This window comes from Triticum urartu, chromosome 5A (genome assembly GCF_056163025.1).
Source record: "Triticum urartu cultivar PI428250 chromosome 5A, HENAU_Tu73, whole genome shotgun sequence".
Taxonomy (NCBI): Eukaryota; Viridiplantae; Streptophyta; class Magnoliopsida; order Poales; family Poaceae; genus Triticum; species Triticum urartu.
The window spans coordinates 128,519,210-128,532,774 of NC_141877.1; the positions used below are offsets into that span (position 1 = coordinate 128,519,210).

Consider the following 13,565-nt stretch of genomic DNA (forward strand, 5'->3'; position numbering starts at 1 on the left):
GGGGAGAAACAATAAATATTTAAGCAAGCAGATGCACAGCGATGCATGACATGACAAGTAGTGGTGCTAGAGGTGCCCTAACACGGTATGTGATGATACCGGTGAAGGGAGGACACATCCGGGAAAGTATCCCCGGCGTTTCGCGTTTTCGGGCAGAGGAGCCGGAGGGGAAAAGTTGCGAGTTTGATATGTTAGGGGTGTGTGGCGAACGAACGGGCTGCATATCTGGGTTCGTCTCGTCGTTCTGAGCAACTTTCATGTTGAAAATAATTTAATCCGAGTTATGGATTAAAAGTTATGATTTTCTAAGGATTTTATTAATTTCTGGAATTTAATTAATTATTTAATTTAATTCGAAAATGAATTAATGACATCAGCATGATGTCATGCTGACGTCAGCAGTCAACAGAGTTGACTGGTCAACCTGATCAGTGGGTCCCACTGGTCAGTGACACATATTAATTAAACAGGTTAATTAAACTAATCACAATTAATTTGGGGGGTGGGCCCCACTGTCATACTAATTATTTAGCTAATTAACAGTAGTTAATTAATCTTTAGGTTAATTAATCTTAATTGGTTAATTTAATAAGAATTAATTAAGTTAATTAATTAGTTAATTAATTAATTAATTAATTACATTATTTTTTTATTAAACCGTTCTGGGGCTAGGCCCACTTGTCATTGGCCCACAGGGGCTTATCGGGCGCCGGATGCAGGGCACAGCCCGAACGGGCGATGGAGCCCCCAGAGTGTTGGCGCGGGCGTCCGATGCCGGGCGCTAGAGCAGGGGGATGCCGGTGGTAGGGGGTCGCGGTCGCCGGCCAAGCACACGCGGCTGGGCGCATCCACGACGTGGCAAGAGGCGGCCAAGGCGGGCGGGCGGAGAGGAGGCCGCGTCCCGGGGCGGCAACAAGTGCGGGCGGGCGTTCAGGGGTGCCGCAGGGGCGCGGACGGATGTGGCAAGGGCTCGTGGGAGCGTGGCCAGGAGCGCGGAGTGCGAACGGCGTGCCGGGCGGCGCGGGCGCGCGGTGACCGTGAGAGGAGGGAGTGCGAGGAGAGGGGGAGCTCACAGGGGATTGTAGGGACTGAGGCAGCGGTTCGCGGGGAGGAGACGGAGAAGACGGCGTCGGTGACGAGGTGCAGCGGCACGGCAACTCCGACAAGGTGTCGAGGAAGTGGACGGCGAGGTGGCCTCCGGCGACGGCGACGTCGACATCCAGGGAGCGGCGAGGCGCGTTGGAGACCGGTGGGGGGAGTTGGGGAGGAGAGCGACGGGCCGAGGCAGCAGGAGGGGCGACGGCGGAGCGGTCCGGCGAGGGGCGCCAGTGCGGTGGCGACGGGAATCGGCGGCGGCGTCGGGCCGATGGGATCGGGGGTCTGCCCCGATCCAGATCGGGCAGAGAAGGAGGTAGCGAGGGGAGTGGGGGAACGTGGGGGAGCGAGTGGGGACGTGGGGGCGACGGGGGAGTGGGGCGACGGGTGGTTATGGCTAGGGTTACGGGGGCATGTGTAGGCCGAGGTGGGCCGGCCTGGCTGGGGGATGGCCCAGTTGGGCCGGTGGCTTGCTGGGCCGGAGCCCAGTGGGGGGGGGGGGGGGTTCTTTCCTATTTTAGTTTTACTTTATTTTTAGTTTTACAAAATATACCACTAGCCCCTAAATTAGTATTTATAAATACTCTACTACCACATTAATTTCTCATACCTAATAAAATAGTTTAATGTTTTAATATTTAAAAATGCATTTAATTATTTGTTTAAGCCACTATTTTATTTTGTTTAGTGCTTTTAATTATTTTATAGAAATGTGGCTTCTCCACTATAATTACCTAGGCAATATTTGGCTCACTCCGAACATTTTAGTTTTAATAATTGAAAACTTTTATTGTTTGACTGATTTTGAATTTGAATCTGAATCGTTTTCGAACTAACTTGAGATTAGCAACTATAATCGAGGTGACGTGGCATCACTAGCAGAGGATCACTGTAGCTTAATTACCCGGGCGTCACAGGAACTTTGCTACCTTGCTGAAGCATAAGAGACAAGAGTTTTCCGTCCCGGATCTCATTGGCACTCTTGATGTGGAAGAAAAGGCGAGAGCAAAGGACACACGTGCTCAAGGTATTGAGGGAGGATCTAGTGCCAATCTGGTACAGAAGAAGAACTTCCAGCCCCACAAGTTCAAGAACAAGGGAAAGTTTGATGGTAAAGCAAAGTTTGATGGGAAGAACAAGGCTGTGCAATACACGAACTTCAAGAAGAAGAATGACAAGAAGAAAGGTGTCTGTCATGTGTGTGGGGATCCTGATCATTGGGCTCCTAGTTGCCCTAATCGCTATGACAAGCATCACCCTGGGAAAGGCGGCAAGACCGCTAATGTTGTCATTGGAGACACTGACATGAATGATGATGGGTATGGTATATTTCCCAATATTCTTTCAGTATGTCATTCTCCTGATTGGTTGATTGACACGGGTGCTAATGTGCATGTATGCGGTGATATTTCCATGTTTTCATCTTATCAGACCGTAGGGACTTCAACCGTGCTGATGGGCAACGGTTCAAGTGCTTTTGTTCATGGTGTTGGCATGGTCGATCTGAAGTTTACTTCGGGGAAGATCGTGCGGCTGAAGAACGTGCATTATGTCCCCTCCGTCAATAAAAAATCTTGTTAGCGGATCTCTTCTGTGTAGAGATGGTTACAAGCTTGTCTTTGAGTCGAATAAATTTGTAATATCCAAGTATGGAACCTTTGTTGGTAAAGGCTATGAGTCAGGAGGTCTGTTTCGTTTATCCTTATCAGACGTTTGCAATAAAGTTGTTAATCATATTTGCAACAATAGTGAATCCAATGTGGGGCATTCACGTCTTTGTCATGTTAATTTTGGTTGCATGTCGCGACTAGCGAAGTTGAACTTAATCCCTAGTTTCACCACTGTCAAGGGATCTAAGTGTCAAGTTTGTGTGCAAGCTAAGCAACCTCGTAAGTCTCACACGACTGCGGAAACGAGAAATCTTGCACCACTAGAGCTCATACATTCAGATATATGTGAAATCAATGGTGTTTTGACAAAAGGTGGAAAGAAATATTTCATGACGTTAATTGACGACTCCACTAGATACTATCATGTGTATCTTCTGAAATCTAAGGATGAGGCTTTGAACTTTTTCAAGATCTATAAAGCTGAAGTGGAAAACCAACTTGATCGAAAAATCAAGAGGCTTAGGCCCGACCGTGGTGGAGAGTATTTTTCCAATGAATTTGATGCTTTTTGTGCGGAACATGGTATAATCCATGAGAGGACGCCTCCCTACTCACCTCAGTCAAATGGGGTGGCCGAAAGAAAGAACCATACTCTAACTGATTTGGTTAACGCCATGTTAGACACATCGGGTCTCTCCAAGGCATGGTGGGGGGAGGCGATATTGACCGCATGTCATGTCCTGAACCGAGTCCTCACAAAGAACAAAGAGATAACTCCATTCGAGGAATGGGAGAAGAAAAGGTTAAAGCTCTCTTATCTGCGAACATGGGGTTGTTTGGCGAAAGTCAATGTTCCAATTCCAAAGAAGCGGAAGCTTGGACCAAAAACTGTGGATTGTGCTTTCCTGGGATATGCTTTTCATAGCATTGGCTATAGATTCTTGGTTGTAAAATCTAAGGTACCTGACATGCATGTCGGTACGATCATGGAGTCGAATGATGCGACTTTCTTTGAAGATATCTTTCCCATGAAGGATATGGCTACCTCATCTAGTCAGGAGATGCCTAGTTCATCGAATCAGGAACCAGTTACAATTACCAAACCTGCCATTTCGATAGAACACTTTGAAAGTCCTGTGGAGGAAAACAATGAAGTTCCTACTAGGAGCAAGAGACAAAGGACTGCAACGTCCTTTGGTGACGATTTTCTTGTGTATCTCATAGATGACACTCCCAGTTCTATTTCAGAGGCTTATGCATGTGAAGATGCTGACTACTGGAAGGAAGCGGTTTGTAGCAAGATGGATTCCATCTTAGCGAATGAAACTTGGGAGATAACTGATCGTCCTTATGGGTGCAAACCTATAGGATGCAAATGGGTATTCAAGAAGAAGCTTAGGCCTGATGCTACTATTTAAAAGTACAAGGCTCGGCTCGTGGCTAAGGGTTATACCCAAAAGGAAGGTGAAGACTTCTTTGATACTTACTCACCTGTGGCTCGACTGACCACTATTCAAGTTCTACTTTCACTAGCTGCCTCACATGGTCTTCTCGTTCATCAAATGGATGTTAAGACTGCTTTCCTAAATGGAGAGTTGGATGAGGAAATTTATATGGAACAACCAGATGGGTTTGTACTAGATGGTCAGGAAGGAAAAGTGTGCAAGTTGCTGAAGTCTTTGTATGGACTCAAGCAAGCACCCAAACAGTGGCATGAGAAGTTTGAAAGAACTTTAACAGCTACAGGCTTTGTTATAAACGAAGCTGATAAATGTGTGTACTATTGCCATGGTGGGGGCAAGGGAGTTATCCTTTGCTTGTATGTTGATGACATACTGATTTTCGGAACAAATCAGAATGTTATTAAGGAGGTCAAAAATTTCCTATCTCGTTGTTTTGAGATGAAGGATTTAGGAGTGGCTAATGTCATTCTGAACATCAAGTTGTTGAAAGACGATGATGGTGGGATTACATTGCTTCAATCTCACTATGTGGAAAAGATCTTGAGTCGCTTTGGCTACAGTGACAGCAAGCCCTCTCCAACATCATATGATGCTAGTGTGTTGCTTCGAAAGAATCGAAGAATTGCTAGAGACCAATTGAAGTATTCTCAGATTATTGGCTCGTTTATGTACTTAGCCAGTGCTACAAGACCTGACATCTCTTTTGCTATTAGCAAACTGAGTCGGTTTGTTTCAAAACCAGGAGATGTGCATTGGAAAGCTCTAGAGAGAGTTTTGCGTTATTTGAAAGGCACTGCAAATTATGGAATTCACTACAACGGGCACCCAAAGGTGCTTGAAGGGTATAGTGACTCAAACTGGATCTCAGATGCTGATGAGATAAAGGCCACGAGCGGATATGTATTCACTCATTGAGGTGGCGCTGTTTCTTGGAAGTCTTGCAAGCAGACCATCTTAACGAGGTCAACAATGGAAGCAGAACTCACATCACTAGATACAGCTACGGTCGAAGCAGATTGGCTTCGTCGGCTCTCGAATGACTTGCCGGTTGTTGAGAAACCTGTACCGGGTATTCTTATGAACTGCAACAATCAAACTGTGATCACGAAAGTGAGCAGCTCAAAGGATAACATGAAGTCATCAAGACACGTTTAGAGAAGGTTAAAGTCTGTCAGAAAAATGAGAAACTCCGGAGTTATTTCATTTGATTATATCCAAACGTCTAAAAATCTGACAGATCCTTTTACTAAGGGTCTATCACGTAATGTGATAGATAATGCATCGAGGGAGATGGGTATGAGACCCACAATATGAGTTGTTCACAGTGGTAACCTATTCTTTGTGATCGGAGATCCCGTGAATTAGATATGGAAGATAAGCTGTTGGTCAACTGGGAGGAGAGTACCCTTACTATTAAAATACCACTCCATAAAGATGCAATACTCTCCTAATCTGCATGGCAGGTTGATGTATATCTTAATGTGTTCTAAGTGGCTCTTTGAAGCAGAGATGTTGTCCTACAGAACATCTTTTGAAGAACGCACCTATATGAGTCTGATTGTTAAACGTCGCAATCTATGAGAGTAGGGTTCTCTCTAGTAAACTCATGAAAGGTCTCGGAGTATGACGCATAAGCTCCACCCGCGGGGAAGACCCACGGTAGCCACGTTTCGGTCAAGGCTTTATGTGAAGTTAGATTTGTAGAAAACTTGCAATTCAAGGTCCAGTTCACTGTTCAAGTTGCTTACTAGTGTAGCATAGAGTTCTAGGTGGAAGTTCAACTTAACAGTCTCCACTGCAGTACCGGTATATAAAACAGTGTTTTGGAACCAAAGGCAAATCTCTATATGCCTCTGGGATCTGGTGGGGGATTGCTGGAATTTTGTCTATATTGGGGGCAGCCTAATAACTATTTCAGAAATTCCTAATAAATCCTAGAGGCCCACTTAGCCCATTTGTGCAAAGTAAGGGATACTACTAAAGTTTAGTCCCACATTGCTAGTTTAGTGGGAGTTGTACCTCCTTATAAGGGAGATTCTTTCCCCACTTATATGAGCATGAGAACAAGAGGGACATCCACGCGCGCTCCTCCTCCGCCGTCCGCCTTGCCACGCCACGCCACGCCATGCCACGCCACGACGCGACGCGGGTTGCGGGAATGAGCCGATGTCTAAATTTTTGCCACGCACTACGGGTATACGAAAGGTCACTCGGGAGCTGGAAAGTTTTTGCTGTAGTGGATATTGAATACGAACGCTGCACCCTTCGGCTGCTGCCTGTTCGTTTCATCTCCCGCGTTCCCTTCAGCTCCCAGCGCAGCCTCTCGCCTCTTTCTCTTGCGCCTATAAAAGGGAGGTCGCTCCTCTCAGAGAGACGCACCAGAACTTCTCCTTCCTCTCGCCACCGGTTCTAATCTCTGAGCTGCTGCTGTCTTCCTCATCCCGGCTTGCGGCGTGCATCGCAGGTCGGGACAGTAGGCCTCTGAAACCGCACTTCTTTGAGTCCTATACGGGAGAAGGGTGATAAGGTTTTTGGGGAGCGCTCTGTGCGACTACTGACTGACTCCTTCGTCACGGACGCCCCGGACTCCGACGACTACTTCCCCAACGATGACTTCTTCCCTGACGTCGACAACCTCCTCGACGACATTGCTGGCGAGGACACCGACCCCAAGTCCAGTGCTACTGCTGCTGCTGTCCCGTATGTGTTCTTCTTTCTGTTAGATATCCTACCACAGTTTCTCGTACTAGTACTTGCCCTAAATATGTTAGGTTCTACCTCATATATGCAACTAGTTCTACTGTCTGCTATAGATATGATAAGCTACGATTCATATATGCAGAAGCTATTTACATTCTCTCTGTCAGAACGCATGACTTGTTTTATCTCTACTATATTAGTCATACTTTATCTAGTATTTCTGTTAATAAAATCATTTGGTAAATTGCTCATATTTCAAACACAATATCCATTCCTTCTCTCCGATGTACATAAGCAAGAACTGCGACCTTAAACTCATTTACGATTCATCTGATGTCAAATTGCTCAGGTTCTTGAGGTTGGGCAGTTTCTTTTCTCCAAAGACCCATGAAGTAAAAGCTATGCAACGACCTGGATCCATCTGAGAAATCTCGGGGATGAGGATGTGCAAGGAGCATCTCATGCGTATATCGCTCAAACTACATCAGCAGCCAAAATCACATATTAAAAGACAGCGCAGCACACATGTTACTTAAGAAAAATGGAAGCTTTTTTCAGTTACTCACCTTCAATACAAGTGTTCGAAGGGGAGACTCTACCCAACCTTTCCAATTCCTGAGGTCATCTTCATTTCTCGCTGTGATACCGACCTCTAAATAATTTCTATATAATTCAAAAAATGGATATGGCTCGAATAAATCATCCCAGGTTGCTCTATTTTCATCTATTGCCTACAGTTAATAATCGAGGGCAAATCAAGTTTGATGCAAGACATAAATAGGTTCCATACCTGTGAACTTAAAATAGAAGTGCTAAAGATAAATGCAAAAAAAAAAAAAAATGCTACAGAGTAGCCACATAATCTCAAGAATCTGTTCAAATATAGTATAAGTTGACAGCCAAAACACATGCATTGCATACATTAATTAAAGTTCGATAACTCTACAATGAAATGAATTTGCATAACTATAAATCTCTGTATAACAAATACAGATCCTACATTCATAATTACTATTTAGACAGTTGCAGATTGAGTTACAAAAATGGGGTGCTTCGGTTAGCATTACAACCCAACTAGTTACAAATTCTACATTCAGATCAATGTTTTCTGAGGATACAGTTCACACATTTAAGATCAATATATAATACTAGACAGTAGACATCAGTAACATCTCGCCATTGAATAATTATAAACAAATTATTCTGAAATAATAAATACCCGGCAGATCTCGTATCCTCGTGTGAATTCTTGGACCATCAGATACCTAGTATTAGTAGATACGTTATAACTAGAATTCATACAAGGATAGGCAGGTGTAATCATAGACATCTGATGGCCCCTGTCTCTAAAGTTTCTTCTTGGATCCCACACAGGGAGGCCAAGAGGACCCTCCTCAATATGGCAAAGTGTAACAGGGTTGGGCCACTTCCACTGGCTGTAGACTCTGAAAAACCGAGATATCAACATGCTGGGCGATGCATTTGGGTACAATTGACATAAACGAGCAACAAGAATAGCCCAATTTATGCCACCCAAAAATCCTATAACCTGGAAATGCAAGGAATATCTGAGTATCAATTCCACATGCTTATCATAATACTGATATAATGATATGCAAATGTACATAATGTAAACATGCAATCATGCACTGGACATGGCTAGCAGGGTGCTAGGGGGCTCCCCGTGCTGCAAGTTGTTTTTATTTACCCAACCATATTTTATGTGCGGCGGTATTTTAGAAATATCATTGAACAGCTTAAGAAAATGCTTTTTTGTAATATTCTTTTCTTTACTTGTATTTGTGCCCCATACTACCACAGTACTACTTTAACAGTTGACCCCAAAACAATAAAAACTAGTTTGGTAGATCCACTATAGGCAGATAAATGCAGAAAATCAGATAGCATATTGTTACATTTGGTGTCAGCTCTTGCTTGAAACCAAATGGAACATAATGTATTCTCTTGTTCTGTTGGCCTCCTCGTATAAAGTTTCCTCTTCTTCCCTAATAGAGTTATTTACCCAAAACCACCACACTTGGGGCTAGGGTAACCACTTAGTACCACATTGAAAGCAGGGCACAAAAAAACCACCGGAAATGTGCCTAATGCGTAACGCGGAACACTGATAGTCAGATAACCTCGCGAAAACAGTCAAACTGACTGGTTGGGCCCACCTGTAAGGCTACATGGAATGCCTATGTGGAAATTTTGCTGAGTTGGACCTAGCTCCCACCTGTCAATGACTAAAGTGTTTATTTTTTTCACCTATTCTTTTTTATTTCTCTCTCTTTTCCTCTGTGGGCATTTGACCGAACAGGTTGTGGGCGAGCACTGGACACGGACATCGCCGGCGGCGCCGCCACAGAGGACATTGCAGCGGTAATGCCTGGCCAACACCACTCCTTGCTGCTGCCGGCGAGCTCCTCCGGGAGACCAGCTCGCGTCCACGGGCCACGTCGTAGAAGTGGCCGCTCTTCCTCCGGTGGACGCGGACATGGTCGGGGCGGGATCTCGCCCGAGCTCAGCGTACGGCCCCGCTCGGCATGGACAGCAAGATGGAGGCGCCGAAATTTCTTATTTAGCCGTCAATGGCTGCGCGGCAAGGAACGAAGGAAGGAGGCAGGGACGCATAGAGTGGGAGCAGCGCTGGCAGCAGGCCGTGCGACTCCGCGCCCGCATCGTGCGCTCCCCTGTCGCGCGACCCCACCTCCTTGTTCCCACTCAGGAGCGCCACCGCCGTATTCTGCCACCACCGCGGAGCTCCACGCCGCCAACTCCGACCGCCGCCGCTGTTCAGCAACCCGGCCGCCGCAGCCACGCACCTGCCCTCCCTTTTTTCTCTTCCGGCCGAGTAGGGCGTGCGACGCGGAGGAGCACCTCTCCACCACCGGAGCGTGGTGGCCTCCTTTTTCTCTTACGGGAGCATGGTGGCCTGCACCGCTCCTGGCCGCCGCCGGCGAGCTCGTCTGCAACTTCCCTGCCCCGCTCCTGTGTGCGTGACCTGTCGAAGAGATGAGGAAGAAGGCAGTGGGTGGATGACAGGTGGGACCTAGGTCCATCTAAGCAGAACTTCCACATAGGCATGCCACGTCAGCCTTACATGTGGGCCCAACCAGTCAGTTTGGCTGTTTTCGTGAGGTTATTCGACTATCAGTGCTGCGTGTTATTAGTTAGGCACAAAAACGGTGGTTTTTTGTGCCCTGCCTTCAATGTGGTACTAAGTGGTTACCCTAGCCCCAAGTGTGATGATTTTGGGTAAATAACTCTCCCTAATAATGCACGTACGTTCATACTTTAAAGCATACTCTTGCAGCAAGAAGAACCATACGTTTGAGTACACCCCACGGCGATTCCCCCAGTATCTCATGAACCTTAAGATTGTGCGGAAACTCTGGATTTGAGAAGAAAAATAAGGGTTATAGTCCATAGAATAATAATAACATGTTTACATGAGAAACAGGTGACACATACCGGAATGTTTGGGACCAATCGTAAGATTTGATCCGTAACTCGACATCCATTTAAACTACTGACAGCCTGTTCATCAACATTGTGCAGTATGGAGTCCTGAGAAAGATCAAGATCCTGAAATGGAATCATCTAACATGATTAGGAATTGCTATCGAACATCACAAGAACATGTTATGAAATGATACGCAAGCCAAACAAAACTAGGGAATAAAATGCCAAACTCCATTTCCAGTCTTCCATTTTTTGAGATGCAAATGCTTCCATTCTATACTCATTTACTAAAATGAGTGCAAGATAAAGATAACATACAGTAGCGATATATTATTTAAATAACAAAGTTGTAAAATGAAACTTACGTCAGGAATCACCACATGTGCGAGGTTTGCATATAAAAGGTCAATAGACACCCCACAAAGTTTGAACACCAGAACAGGCACATGAGCATCTGGTACTGGGTGTAATTCGGAAACTTCTGGCATCTCAGCTAGCATATCGTGAAGATACTGGAAGTAGTCCTACGGAAAATGAAATGACCATTGGACACCGTTGATAGAAAAAACATACTACCTCCGTCCGGAATTAGTTGTCACTGAAATGGATGTATCTAGACATATTTCAGTGCTAGATGCATCCATTTGAGCGACAATCAATTCCGGACCGAGGGAATACAAAATAGGCAAAAAGCATAAAAACACTGTAACAACTAACGAGTCTTTCTTTAGAAATAAGAACTACTCAAGAAACGGCGTAACAGACTACCCCAAAGCGGTATGAACCAAATGTGAAGTTCTTAGCATTTGCTTCTTGCACAAACTGCTCGCGATAACCGCTCACTCTGGTGGCCTTCTTAATCCATGTTTTCACAGTCTGCCAGGACAAACAGCAAGTCATCTTGAAGCCGGCCTACCCAAAATATAAGCACATCGGCAAAGTATGCTCAAACCTGGTCAAGTTTGCCTAAGACCTCTTCTCGAGAGAGCCTCCTCTTGACTCTCGTACAAGCCCGCGTCAGCAAGAAACTGGTTAACACCAATATAACAATATATCAGCAAAACATATTACATAAGAGAGCAGCAAAAAATTTGCAAATTCTTGGTCCATCTGACACCCCTGCCACACAGGCTCGCACCTTTTCGACCTCAGCTGTCTGAATGACATCCTTCTCGGTCGGCCCGCTTAACGAGATTGGCTCGGAGACGCCAAGATAACCAGGATTGCTCTTCGACATCGAGGCTCCCAAATTTTTATTTTTATTTTTCGATGAAATGTCGATAGTACAAGTTGCATATAAAGCAAAGCAGGGTGCTGAGCTAAGCTGCACCGATACGGATACATAAATTCGACATTTGTGGAAAAGCGCCAATACGCCAATACAGGGATACGTTTAACTACTTTTTAATTCACAAAAAAATATATGTATAGAATCTAGGAACAACAGATAGCTTTCTTATTGGCTCTACTGTGTATGCCGAAGCAGCTCCAAGCCCCTCCAACTGACAATGTTGATGCCCTGTTCCAACTCCAAGTTCCAAAGAGGTAGAATTAGACTTTTAGTAAGTGTAAAATGAATATGGAGCACCAAATCAAATCATTAGTTAGTTGTATATCTCTCATGGCATAACATGTAAGGTGGAACCTGAAAATCAAATAGCTAACATGCAAAAGGAGAAACAATCACTTTAAACGGGAATATTTTAGGTCTGACTGTTAAAATCAACAACACAGCGTAACAATACCACTATATTACCGATCATAAACAAGACCTGGGATGTCTATCAGGCCAACAATACCACTAGTAATAATGTGTTAACCAATTTCGGCCAGTATAACCCAAGACAAAGCTCCTGCTCTCTCAAATTGCATGTTACTGCTAAGCTTTGATTTCAGGTCAAGATGATGCAGATAAAACAACTTCATTTTTTTTCTTTTCATATACCGTCAATCATTGCATGTTTCATGTCAAAAAAATAAAATTCATTGCATATTTCACTGCTGACATGTTTAAACCAAAACATTTGCTCATCTGAATAAAAAAAATTAAACTAGAATTTGTAAGCATTTAGCCCTACAAGCATTATCATAGACACCTATTCACATGCAAACTTGAATATGTACTTAAAGTATCATGCGACAAGTACTCATCAAGAAATAATCATCATTATATTCTCACAATATCAAATCTACAGCAAGTACCAACCCAATAAAAAATCAGGAAAGACATTTGAACAAACAGAGGATGCAAGAGAAGGAGGGAGGGGGATGAGGAAAGAGGGAGGAACGAGGGAGAAAGGACGACGAAGGAGTGATGGCTACCTGCCTATGGACTGGTCGCCGGCGTAGCTCTGGGTGGCGGCGTTGCTGGGCAGGAGCGGCTGCTCCAGGGAGGGCGGCGCTGCTGGTGGGAGCGGCTGCTCGATGGAGGGAGGCGCTGCTGGGCTCCTGTACCGGCGGCAGGGCGGCGGCGGCTTAGGCCAACTCCACCGCGCGACCCTATCCTGTCCGTCCCCGTTCGTTTAGGGTAAAAGGGACAAAAAAGGCGGCCCAGCGCACGGGAGCAAACGGACTTTTGTCCGCTTTGTGTCCGCTTTCGACCCATCCGCGGCCCAAGTTTGCGCCGCTTTTGGGGTGAAACGGACACCACGCGGACGCGCGGGTCGTCTGTGCGTGTCCTCCCTTGGCCCGCCCGTCGGTGGTACAAGACGGGCCTTTTTCTATCCGCCTCCTCCCTCCCTCCGACCGCACCCCCTCCACTCTTCCCCACTCTTCCCCTCGCTGCCGCCGCCACTGCCATTGCAGCCGTGCAGTTCGGACGCGAGCTCGCCCAACCCCTTCCCCTCGGCGCCGCCGAGCTACCCAACCACAGCCACCTGGTTTGCGCACCCGCCGACCGGTTTTGGGGCGGATCCGGTCGGTCTTGAGCTCGGCCGGTTGTGGGAGGCCTGGCCGCGCCATGGACTGGCCGGGCACCTCGCCGGAAGGCCCTGGCAGGGCCGCAAGGCCACATGCAGGCAGTGGCTCCTCCTCTAGCCGCTCGGATCTGCATCGTCGGTGGGCCACCGGCAGATACACGAATGGCGGCCAGCCGGGCTCGGTGCTTGCCCAAAAGCTCACCGGCGCACCGTTGCCACTCATTAAGTGCGACCACTGCCCAAGGATGGTCGTGCGCCACGTCTCTACAACGCCGGAACATCTCGGATGGGTGTTCATCAAGTGCTTAAACGAT

At 46.2% G+C, this 13,565-nt stretch overlaps 1 pseudogene; it reads right to left on the reverse strand.

Moving 5' to 3' along the window:
* LOC125506843 (nuclear poly(A) polymerase 1-like) overlaps window positions 1-11,570 on the reverse strand; it is a 44,501-nt pseudogene extending 32,931 nt beyond the window's left edge.
* Window positions 11,571-13,565: the final 1,995 nt, after the last annotated feature.